At 39.1% G+C, this 12,445-nt stretch overlaps 1 long non-coding RNA gene across 1 annotated transcript; it reads right to left on the minus strand.

Moving 5' to 3' along the window:
* Positions 1 to 5,892: 5,892 nt before the first annotated feature.
* Positions 5,893 to 9,122, minus strand: LOC148418772 (uncharacterized). The gene is made up of 4 exons (XR_015866530.1): positions 9,052 to 9,122; positions 8,418 to 8,492; positions 8,227 to 8,293; positions 5,893 to 6,015 (listed from the first exon to the last, which is right to left on the minus strand). It is a non-coding gene; the product is annotated as an uncharacterized LOC148418772 (long non-coding RNA).
* Between the last annotated feature and the right edge of the window lie 3,323 nt (positions 9,123 to 12,445).

Below are 12,445 nucleotides of genomic sequence, written 5' to 3' on the forward strand. Positions count from 1 at the left end.
TTTACATTTTAACTGTTCCTGGAAGACACGGGGCCCATTTAGAGGCCTCCAGGAAGCGCCGCCTGCGTTTTTTTGCCTCCTCCAGCAGGGTTTTTATTCGACGTGCATGGCTGCATGCGCCAGATAGCACCCGTGAGGACAGTTCAGCATGTACAAAAAAAACACCGAATGGTAATTAATGAAACCAAACAACATGATATCATTCAGCATTCAGTCATAAAAGTGAACGTGATCACAGCATACAAAATATTTGCTCATCTAATGTTGTCCATTTTGTCGAAGCAAAACAGCAAAGATAACGGCATCCTAACCAAACAAGAGACATCACTGGAAAGGCCAAAATATCCTCTATTGAGGACTCTAGGACTGAGTACGGTAGCTCCAATGAATAAAAAAAATAGGCAATGACAAATGTCCACCGCTGTGGACACAAGTGAATAGGCTGGCTCTCAGGAGAATATAATGGACAATGAACATACAAAAGTCAACAGTGATCCCCAGGAGGAAAACCGGGCAGTCAAAAAGAAGTCCCTCGTTCCTCCAAGCTGTCAGCTTTTGATTAAGTTGCGTCTTTCGGACTTGCTTTTCTCAACCCTCTCTATTATTCCGTTGGCAAGAATATAGCCCACGTCAATTCTTTCTACTTTGCGCAGCTCTCGTGGGGCTTGAAAGACAGTTGAGAGCGTGTCTCCACCAGAGAGCTTACTCCGAAAACAGTGGGCAGCCAAAATGAAAAGAAAATCATGCACTTTTTTTTTTTTTTTTTTTTTAGCACCACTGGCTCTTTGTGGCATGTTAAAGAGCTGAGAAACGTATATACCTAAAATTGACATCCTCGGACCTCAACATTTGGTGCACTGGTCCAATCAAATGATATTCATTACAATACCTGCATCACAATTTTAGCTATTCATAATACATGGAAATATACAATAAGATGAAGATGAATTATCAGAGGTGGGCATTTTACACATTTTTGCTGGCCCTTCATTCATTGTTCTTCGGCTAAACGGGCGTCAATCTGTGATGGACCAACATCGGATTAAATACCTACTTTACGTCAAAGCTTTGTTGTTTTTAGGTTTTTCCTCATTCGTTGTTGATCAGCAAAACGGGTGTCTGTGAGGGCCATCCGGACGCCATGAGAGATTTATACAGTGATGGTGAACAACCACTTCCCATCAAATCTCAGATCGTCTTTTCTGTATTTTTGAGGTTTCTCCTTATTCCTCTTTTGTCAGGAAAACGAGCGTGCGTCAGTGATGGACCTATGCCAGTGAGCAACAGATTAATGCATACTTTTGATCACAGCTTAGTTTTTTTTTCATTTTTTCCTCATTCATCAACAAAATTATTGTGCGTTTGTGACGGACGGACGCCGGTGAATGACAAACACAATGAAAAAACACACTTTCTTTCAAAGCTTAATTCATCATTTTTAGGTTTCTCTTCTCAATCGTTCATTGGCAAAACTAGTGCGTGTCACTGAGTGATGAATACATTGACGGACAAAATCTCTCTTTCTATCAAAGGTTGGTTCAAAGAGGGTGTCCATCAGTCCGGACCAAAGGACAGTCTGTAAGACTTGACGGAGAGCCCATATTTTTGAATTATACACGTTTTATGAAAACACATCATATTATTACACATTTCAAGTAATATTTTTTCCACCATCTACAATCATCTGTATCTTCTATCTCTAACAAAATCAAATCACCACACAGGTTTGCCCACATCTGCGTTGGACTGTCATATGTCACAATAACTGCAGAATGGCAGTCAGTAGAGAGCGGACCTCTGCCAAGGCCAAACCATCATTGATTCTATAATTGTATTAGCCAGAATTGAAGAGCTTCTTCCTGGGCCTATTCCCCAACATTACAGAAAGCAACAAACTATCGTCTCCACTTGTTTAGCATAATACTACGATAGCCTTCAAACCAACATTCAATCAGAGGAATGGCAAAGCATTTTTTTCATAAACGGCATCCTTTGTGCCCATAAAGTATTTGGAATTGATGTTGGATTTGATGTTTGAAAAACAAGCAACTCCCAGCAGATCACTTTCCTGCAATGATTAATCATTTTAGGACCGTGTTTCATTTAAATATATCCAAACTCTCAGAATTTCAGCCTCCTAGCAGTAAATATCTGTTTTTTGTAGTTCTCCACGAAAGCAAAAGTATTATACTGTAGTTGTGTTGAATCAAAAGAAACAATTTGCAAATAGTTTTTTTTTTTTTAATCGATAGTTTTAGCCTTTTACGATCCCAGTGCTTTTAAATTATATTTTGCCAAGCCCTCCCAGGAAAGAAAACTCTTTTCGTGCTGCCCCACTCAACGCAGTCATAATAAATAAGATCATCTATAAAACAGGTATAAGTATACTTAAAGCTGTATCTTTGTAAAATTATAAGAAAAAAGAAATATAAATACACTTTCAACAACTGTTATTTATACTGGTTATAGTCATCTTCACCCCACCCCAACCCCCCACCTCGCACCCCCCTACGGGGAGTTCTCCCCACTATTTGAGAAGCACTGTACAATACTGATAGAAAAACCAGTTACAGAAATGTCAAATTAATCACCCATCCATTTTAATACAATCATTAGCTGCAGCCCTTAACTCGAGGGCACAAGTGCCAAACTTCAGTCCTCGAGGGTCGGTATCCTGCATATTTTCGAAGCTTCTCCCTCAAACACAACGGATTCAAATGATTCGGATGGTTTTCATGCTCCTACAAAGCTTGCTAACCAGCTAATCTTTTGAATAGTGTGTTGGGGAGAGAAAATGGGAAAACATATAGGGTCAGGCCCTCGAGGGCTGGAGTTCAACACCGATACACGTCTGGGGTATGTATACAAAAGCCACAGTACAACCTTCTCTGAATATGGGCTACTGACAGACGGATGACAAGGGGCGCGCACCGATTCATCTTTTGACCTTGTACGTCTTGTGTTAGAAGTGCTTCAGAATGAATGGAGGGCAATCATCTTTCAAACCCTGAAGAATGACTCTTTGGAACTGAGACAGGTAGAAAGTTGAATTCAGCGGACCAGAAAAAAAAAAAAAAAATCAATCAGTTCATATGGAGCTCTCGTATAGCCTCTATTAGTCAATGAAAATCCAATACCGCCAATGTAAAATGTAAATGCAATGGTTTTATGAGATTGCGGGCTTTGTGGAAACACGGGTTTTATCCGCCACATAGTGTTTCCCACCGAGACGAACATAAATGACTCATATCAAATATCCATTTCATCATTTCAGAGCGTTAAAATCACATCGAACTCAAATGAATCCAGTCCAGTCAAATAAAAGGTTCTTGTGCTGTGTTTTAATGGGACATACCGTATATGCGAGTGTGATGTTACAATGTCTTGTGTGTGGGCAGTTAAAAGCCTCAGCAATCAAAATGTCCACTTTTATGGTTGATTTAGTTGGCTTTCTTACAAAGCTCTGTTGGTTCCATCATTGGCTTTGGCTGTCTCTTACGGGCAAATTCAAGGACCACTTTAACAGGGCTTTAACTTGCCTTTGATATTTGTGTGTTGTGTTTACTCTTTGTATTCAAGTTCAATGTGAGGCTATCAGCCTGGTAAGCACCTCTGCAAAGTTGCGCGGCGTAAATCAGCCGGCATCAGCCAAGGACGCGTCACCCTATCAGCGGCAAATTAAAAGTTGTTGCCTCTGTTTTGGACGGACGTCTATATATTTTCCGTTGCTGTTCATGGCAGCTGTGGGCGGGACGCCAACATGGGCCAGTTTACAAAGGAAAGTATATCATATCAAACTGTGATTATATACTATCATATCCAACCCGATGCACCTTGATGTATGAGGCAATTGGGGACGGGCTGTCAGGACAACACCCTCCGTCCTCATGTCCTCATCTTTCAAGGATGTAGAGGCGGTCACATCCAATTTGAACACCCAAATTTCCTTCCATGTTACTCTAAATGCCCTCTGAGGTGCAGTGCAAAATAACATCTGCGGCGGAGATCCACAACAAGGAGACGTGATTATTTTCAGGAAGAGTAAGCCGGGACATGAATGTAAAAAGGAAGAAAAAACGTTTCTCTGTCTAGTCAGCAGAGAGTTAGCAGAGCGCTATGGATGGCTGTGTCGATACAAGTGATTCTTTGTTTTACAGCCACAGCGGCTCACCATCCATCCGTGGTGCACAGATTATTGACTTAACGTTATGCACATTCTATTTGTGCCCTTGACCATGATGGCTAAAAGCATACAGTATTTGTCCATAACTGTCCATGACTTTGGCTACTGATTTTTAGTGATAAATCTGAAGGAATTTGCTTCTATTACTTTTGTTAATTATTACATCTAAAATTACATATTACATCATTCCAGCAGTATTTTAGTCAAGGTAAGGCACACTTGTTTCAGTGTGATAAATAAAAGATAGTGCCATGTTGAATTACGACATGTCACCGTCACTGGGTGAAATTTCAGCTCCCTACCATCTTCTTTCAATGCTTACCCATTGATGTTAAATGCCATTGATGTCAAGATCAAAGGATTGGGAAAAAAAACGGCAAAAACGGCTATTTAGTGTTCAGCTACCCTGACCAATTTCAATCTAAATCTAATTGAAACACCCCAGGCTTGAATCCAGATGACGGAATGACAACAAACCCAAAACAAAACAAAAAAATAAAACTAAAAAATTAAAAAAAAAACTGTTAGCCGCAATACTGAATAAAAAAAAAAAATGTTAGTCCTCACTCAACTCTTTCAGTCCCAAAGACATATTTACAGTCCAGTTACAGTCCAGGCATAAAATCCCCGGTATTTATGGATTTTGCTAAACATGGGTCTAAAAATGTCCGCTACTAAATGAATTACTAACTATGTACTAAAGCAGGAGTTCTCAAACTTTTAGGAGACCTATTTTTCCAAGGACCCCTGTTGCAAATGTTTGTGAAAACAAAACAAACATAAAACAATACAAGTGCCCTTTTTATTCACCGACAGATTAAATTTGACAACGAGTATATGTGTTAATTTTCTGCAATGCTAAAGTTTATCAAATAAAAATTGCAAACTGGGTCAATTTTCCCAACACAGGATGGTGCCAATTATTTAGTCGAAAAGAGCATAATAAAACTAAGTTCTACCTTTGTTGGCTTCATCACCTTGTTAGACACAAAACACATTTTGACAAATTTCAAAATTATTACACTTTTTAAAAATATGTTAAGCTGTTTGAATTGATTGTTTTATTTAAGAGTCATGAATACACAATTTTACATCAAATAAAATGAGATTTACATAGATAGTTTTTTTTTTTTTTTTTTTACTAACTTCAATTTAATAATTTAACTATTTTATGGCCCCCCCACAGTAAGGCCACGGACCCCATTTATTATTGGCAATGAATTGAGTGGCCTCTGTGCGACGACATGCGCGATGCAGTTTATCAAGAAAACTAGACCTGCGGCCTGCATAAAATTGAAGATCCATGGGTATTAAAATATAAATTAGGGCCCCAAGACTGAAAGTCATTTGGATCGCTAAGTGCCTCTCCTCCAAGATTTAACCCATTGCTCAGCTACCTTTCAGGTTGGGAATACACTTTGTCAATTAAGTCCATTTCATATCAGAGAAGGCATATTGGGGTTTAATCAGGACAGAATTTCAAGTTAGTAGACATGAATATGAGGCGCAATGGTGTGCTCCCAAAAAGACGCCTAAATTATGATCTGTCAGAAATGTGGTCAGCCTTGACAGGGATGTCCAACAGCGAGAGTCACAACTGGATTATCCAGTCAGTCATACACATATCCAGCAGTGCTGGATGCCAGAACATCCCATTAACATCTGACAGTATGTCCTCCTTACATAGCGAACTACCTGTCGACAGCTGTGCGCATCATGGTCATGTCATTCTCCGCAGTGGCCAGGAAGCGGCGGCTGAGCTGTTGATTGGGGTCGCACATCAGTCCACTCGTGATGTCATGTAGCTTCTTGATAGAAGATGCCCCGGACACCTGTGCCAGAAACAGTGCGGTTTTATTAATGCGGAGAGAGTACTTAAATATGCCATAAACCATGATCGCAAAACTTATAATGCTAATCCATGCATGAGAAGTTGTGTAAAAAAAAATTTAAATTACTGCGTTCAATGAGTGCCCACTAGTCTATACATGACTATCTGGTTAATATAGCAATGGTGGAAGATGAATTCTTAAGCAAAATCCTCCCATTTTTATCCATGTCAGGGGGCAGTCATTTTGGCACTTCCTGTTGACCGGAAATGACATCACTGTTAGACTCAGGTAATGACCAATCACAGTTCATATTAATTAAAAGTAAAAAAATAACATTCAACATTAGCAAAAATACATCTAGCAAAGAAAATATGAACAAAGATATTTTTTCCAAAAGTGAGGGCTTTGGGGACCTTAATGGGTCACTTGGTAACTCTCTGAATAACATATTGTAAGTATCCAAGAAATTCTTGTCGGTGTGTCCTTGCAGAATAAGGGCGGAAAAAAATACAGCACCAAAGAAATTATGGCCTCACCCCAGCTGCCTTAATCATGCAGGGAACAACATCAGGAATATCAAATGGATTTTACACACACATGCGACCTCTCCTGAGGTACTCACACACACATACATCACAAGGGATTTCTATTACTTTTAAGCAGATGTGAATAAATTCAGCTAAGCAGAAAAAAAGCGTTTGATGTCCCGTCCAGAGAGAGTGTGGCTCTTTGTCATCATGTCAAAGCTTGTAATAATAAGTATGCAGGAGGAATTCCGCTAAATTAGAAATGTTAGTTAGTTGGCACCAAACCCTCACATGAGCAAAGGGAATGCATCATCCCACTTCATCCATCCTCCCAAATGGGCCTTTCATGAACTCGCAGAGGTGCAGCAAACACTCAAGATGAAGCGCAATCCATTCAATGTAGCCAGAAGACAGACTGAAAGCCTCTGGAGGGGATGAAAGACCGGGGGGAAGATGTTGAAAAAAAAGAAACCAAGAAAGAAAAACAATTATAGAAGAAGATTTATAAAAAGAGAATGGAAAGAAAGAAAGAAAGAAAGAAAGAAAGAAAGAAAGAAAGAAAGAAAGAAAGAAAGAAAGAAAGAAAGAAAGAAAGAAAGAAAGAAAGAAAGAAAAGATGGAATGAACGACAAGACGTCAGCCATCACTGGCCTCTGGTCAAACTTTTTGGGGGGGGCTTAAAAATATGCAGATTTAGGTCCCACTACCACTCCACTCTGCATATGCAAATGATCCGGTATGGAGATCAAACACTTTTTTGTTCAATTTGCCCTTCGGTCCACTTTGCTTCCAATCAGAACAGAAATTGCCAAAGTTCTCCCCGGGAGGATAAGAAACAGACTTGCGTCGAGCCCGGGGGCTCTGAAGGCCCCGTGCTAAACTTTCTTCTTCTCATCCCCAGATAAAGCGTGTCCTCAGCCACGCGCCGATATGCTGAGAGTTTACACAGTTAAAAGATATCAAACCTGCCTTTACACAATATCTCATTTTCCCATTCAAACACTTTGTCCCGCGTTTCCACACTGGCGGTTTTCGGATGAGTTACAGGCTCGGATCACAAGGACGACGATCGCGGCCCACCTTTCTTCTGGGTTTGGTCATGTGATGCTCAAAAGCTGAGTCGTGATTGGTTGCCAAATGAGCCCTGGATTCATTTTTAGTTTGTGATAAAAACTACTCCAAAAATATCAGCTTTCATAGTCAAAATCAATAGCTTTGAATCAAGACTTTTTTACTACTTTTGTCTGGAGGGGAAAGTCCCCGAACGGTTGGAAGAGGAGATTGTAAACCACACTCTGCTTAACAAAGGCAAATAAATTATTTCGAAGCACACCCTGCTGAAAGTCCCTTGGCGAAGGATGTTTTTACTCAGCTTGTGTTCTTTGTCTCCAGTCTCTCTTACTTAAAACTCTGACGACTATCTGTTTAAATGTTGTTTTTTTTTACATCATATATACAATATATATGATTAACCTCATTAGATTTCGCGAAACACCCAAATTAAATCAAAATATAACCAGCCAAAGATGACATTTTTTGACAACCTGTACGCATAAAAAATGTAGGTTTAACTTTTTGTGGCGTCTGTTTGTCTATTTTTTACCAAAGAGAACATGTCAGTTCGACACATCAAAGCATCTATTTTCCGAAAATATTTAACAATTCTCCAGTTAAATCCATTTACCTTTGAGCAAAATCCTTCTTTCGGTGTTTGCCTTGATCGCCAAGCTTGTCTCTGTCACTGCAAAGACCTATGTGAATGTTTAGAAAAAGAAAAAAAAACAAAACAAAGTAAATAATTAAAAGTTGAAAAAATTTGAATGACGGCTGGAATTTGAATGTATGAAAATTGATGAATTTGGGGTATGACAGCACCTGACACCAACTGCACAACACTGGATAAATCACAACAGTGGCTCAGCTTGAATTGAGGCCCTATCGGAGGGATTCCTGCTGAAGAATGGATGTTTTTCAATTTCAGCATCCACTTTGGGGCTGATGTTTTGCCACACTCCCAGCCACGTACGTCTTCACACTCGGCTGCTTTTCTAACAAAGACCCGGAGCAGTTTGTATTGACACGGGCTATTTTGTTGAATCCAAATGTTGCTTTGGTCAATAATGTAATGTACTGCGTCGGCACATACTGAAGACTGCGCATCGCTCTGAATTGTGTTTTAAAGTTTGAAAAAAAAGTGCGAGTGCTAAAGCAACTAGTGTTAAAAGCACTCGAGGCGGTAAGGAGTGTGGAGTACATTGGAAAAGAAAACATCTAAAAGCACAGTGGATGCTATTATAATAGCTTCATATCCGGAGAGCACTAAGGAAGAAAAACTAAACACTAAAGAGGAGTTGCAGGCATTGAGCACTTGAAGACATGATGAATTTCTGCAAATTAAATAATAAACAAACTGGGTGAAATAAAATACTGCCAACCCAAAACTGTCGGATGTTCTTTTAGGTTCCATGCAGCTCTACTTGTCAATCAAAGACATTCTGATTCATTTTACCTCTTGTTGTCGACCAAAAATAACATTGCGGTTGCTCAGGGCTCAACAACCAACCAAGGAAGCGAGAAAAAGAAAATAGAAAAAGAAAGAAAAGAGAATTAAAGGGAGAGAGAAAAATAAAGAAAAGGAGAAAGAAAGAATGGTAAAAAAGGAAACAGCAAGAAAGTAAGAGAAAAGAGAGAATGAGAGAACAAGGAGGAAAGAAAGAAAGAAAGAAAGAAAGAAAGAAAGAAAGAAAGAAAGAAAGAAAGAAAGAAAGAATATGACTTTCTGCGAAATATACATGAAACAGCAATCCCAAACTGAAAATGACCATCACAGCTTCTCCGGACTTAACAACCAGTCATGGCAGAGCTTGAAAATGTGCATGAACCATGACAACAGGAATGCCATGATTGGTTGTTACTTGAGCTCTGATTGACTGTCACCTTCAGGACAGCCCCCTGAGACGGTTAAAAACGCATGGAATTTCTTGCATAGTTCATATTCCGCAAATGTACTAGTGATTAGAATGACGTGACTAGTGGGGGCACATAGAACATATTTAATTGATTTATTACACATAAAAAGATTTAAAAGCAAAAGTAGAAGAAACAAAACATCATCAAAAGAACATCACGGAATATTACAATAAGTAAATGCCACTTTAACAGCATGTTACGTCATCATTGTAGACATTTTACTTGACTTCCCCATTAAGATGAATTAAAGTTCCAAAAGCATAGCTGAGGACTTGGCATGAAAATTTGACCCGACTGCTAAAAATTAATAGCTCTCTTCCTTTGACGCTCCGAAACAAAATGCGTCAGTTTCATAACATCACATCTTAAAATAAACATGATTAAATGTAACCATTTTGGACTTCCTTTTACAAGCGCTGCGTACAACGGAACAGAAGTGTCAGCGCAGACACAAACAAAACAAATGAAATCCCAGCTGGAATTAGCTAGCGGCATATCATCTTTCACATCGCAAAGCGCGAGGGAACAAGTGGAGTTAGTCAACTATTTCAGTTTGGAAAGTGAAACTCATCATTTTAACAGTAAATCACATCAAAGTGCAACGCTTTTTTTTTTTTTTTTTTACTTAGCTAAGTAAATGAAGATTAAAGGGACAGGAGCATCTCACTTTAGCGGTTAGCATGTTTACCCCACAGTCGGAAAATTCTTTTAACTGTGGCAGTGGACATTTGTTTAGTTGTTCAGTTTCTGGAAGAATGCATCCTCCATTATTCAGACAAAATTAATACAGCTACGTCTAACATAAAAATACTGCTAAACTTAGTCATAATTTTGCCAAAGAACTATGTTCGTAGACTTCAGGAAAAAAGTAGGCTATTTTGCTTTGGTCTCTTATAGACAAAGCATCATTTATCAGTTAATCAATTCATCTGTTAATTCACAACTAATGGATAATCAAATGAATCAATAATTATTTTTTTATGTTCAAATACAGATTTACAAACAAAATCTTCAGAATTTCCGCTTATCATCAGTTTATATTACTAGATTTCTTTATTCCCTTTTGAAACCAACCGCACAAAAACAAAACTTTTACCAAGATCAGTTTTTATTTTGCAAAACTGATCAAATTGTTTGCCTGTTTTCGGACATTGCGGACTAAACAACTCACCAAATCGTGAACAAGCAAAACAAAAACAATCACCATTTTTGAGCTAATTATGTATCGATTGGTATTGCTAACCAAAAAACAATACAATAGTGCTTTGACTTCTTCTGGATGGTCATACACATAACTAAACCTAACCCTAACCCTAAAAAGTCTCAAATTATCTAACCCCATCAAAATGAATGGGAATGTCATTAATCCGTTCCAGTTGCTGCACTCCTTGGCCTTGAGGGGGCAGTATAATTCAGTTATGCCGTCACTCGGTCGGAGCAACAGTCTCTCATTCAATCTAACAACTAAAGCAGCTATCCCGCTGAGAGGAGAAAAGAACAGAATGACTTCATTGACATTGTATAGCTGGTAGACAATGAAATTGTCCCGACTGGTGCATATGAAAAAAATATGAATAGTAAATAGAATAAATAGTATAGAATACAAATCATGGTTTCATGGATTGCAATTGTTGTTTTGTTTGTCATACCTTATGGCGCTCTGGGGAAAAAGCTGTCTGTAAGTCAGTTTGTCTATTTTTTAAGCCCTGTAGGGGCTTCAGTGTTTAACATGGATGGAAGCATATTTCTTAAGTTCTGGGTGTCTATATGACTGCATTATACTGCTCCCTAAAGGCATATGAGCACAACGGCTGGCACAAATTAAAGACATTTCTATTCATTTTCAATGAGGGCAAAAAAAGAATTGAGATAGACCTTTAATTGAGTCATGAGCATGGTCTCACAGAAGAAATGAAACTCCTAAGTCAAGGTACAAGTGTATTTTATTTTGCTTAGCAATATTGATCAATACACAAGTAGCTCAAAAGTGGTTTCCAAAAATTGCCCGTTGGTCTCATTACCGCCTACTTGCTGTATGGAAGTACAGTAAATAATACTTAAGACATGCTTTGATTTCTGCACTGCGGAATTATTTTGTGTTGAGGTCCCACAGAGTGGATTTATCTAGATAATAATAACGCCTCGCTTTACCTCGAAAAGTGGCCAGTGTACACATATATCGGTGTCGTAAAATGCAAATAGGTTGCCTCTGCAAGTCGCAGCTCTTGTTTATTTACATTTCCAAATCTCGGCGGTAAAATATCGACTTTCCTTGAGGCGATGCAACTTAGACCATTAGCCAAAGGGAAAGAGAAAAAAGAAATCAGCTTTATGAAAATTCACTACAGCCCACCCCTTAGAGGCGTCAATAATGAATGATACTTCCTTTCCGGGCCTCACTCATGGGTCAAGGGTTGATGTATGGGAGCCCCACGGGGACATATAGGACACATTAGCGAGGGTTGCCTCCGCGCAAATGGGAAGTGAGCGATGGCGCTGAACGTTGACATCCTTTGACATATCGGACTGGATCGATCCATCCCTCATTGTTGACTGCAGAAAGAATACGTTCATACTAAAAATAAAAAACACCCAAGACTGTTTATTGCTAACTCCTGCGCGTGTGAAATCGCTCATCAACCTGCGTTGTATCGATTTCCTGTTAAACAGCACCTGCTTTGCATAACGAAGGCCAATTAATCCAACTTGACCGCTTTCCCGTAGAGTGTCTGTGCAATTAATTGGATTGCAGCTAAAGCTAGTCGGTCACAGCTAGGGGCCTGGGCGAATAAATTTGTTTAGACAACAAATCACAAAGAACCGAGCGTAAGTTAAAATTGTTTTGAGGAGGTAGGAAGGGTTGACAACAGGAAATTCGCCCTGGTATTTTTGCAGATAGCAGTAATAGGTAGCTGCATGATTCCAAGAAGGTC

Source organism: Hippichthys cyanospilos, chromosome 9 (assembly GCF_059441005.1).
Source record: "Hippichthys cyanospilos isolate Australia breed blue-spotted pipefish chromosome 9, RoL_Hcya_1.0, whole genome shotgun sequence".
Classification (NCBI taxonomy): Eukaryota; Metazoa; Chordata; class Actinopteri; order Syngnathiformes; family Syngnathidae; genus Hippichthys; species Hippichthys cyanospilos.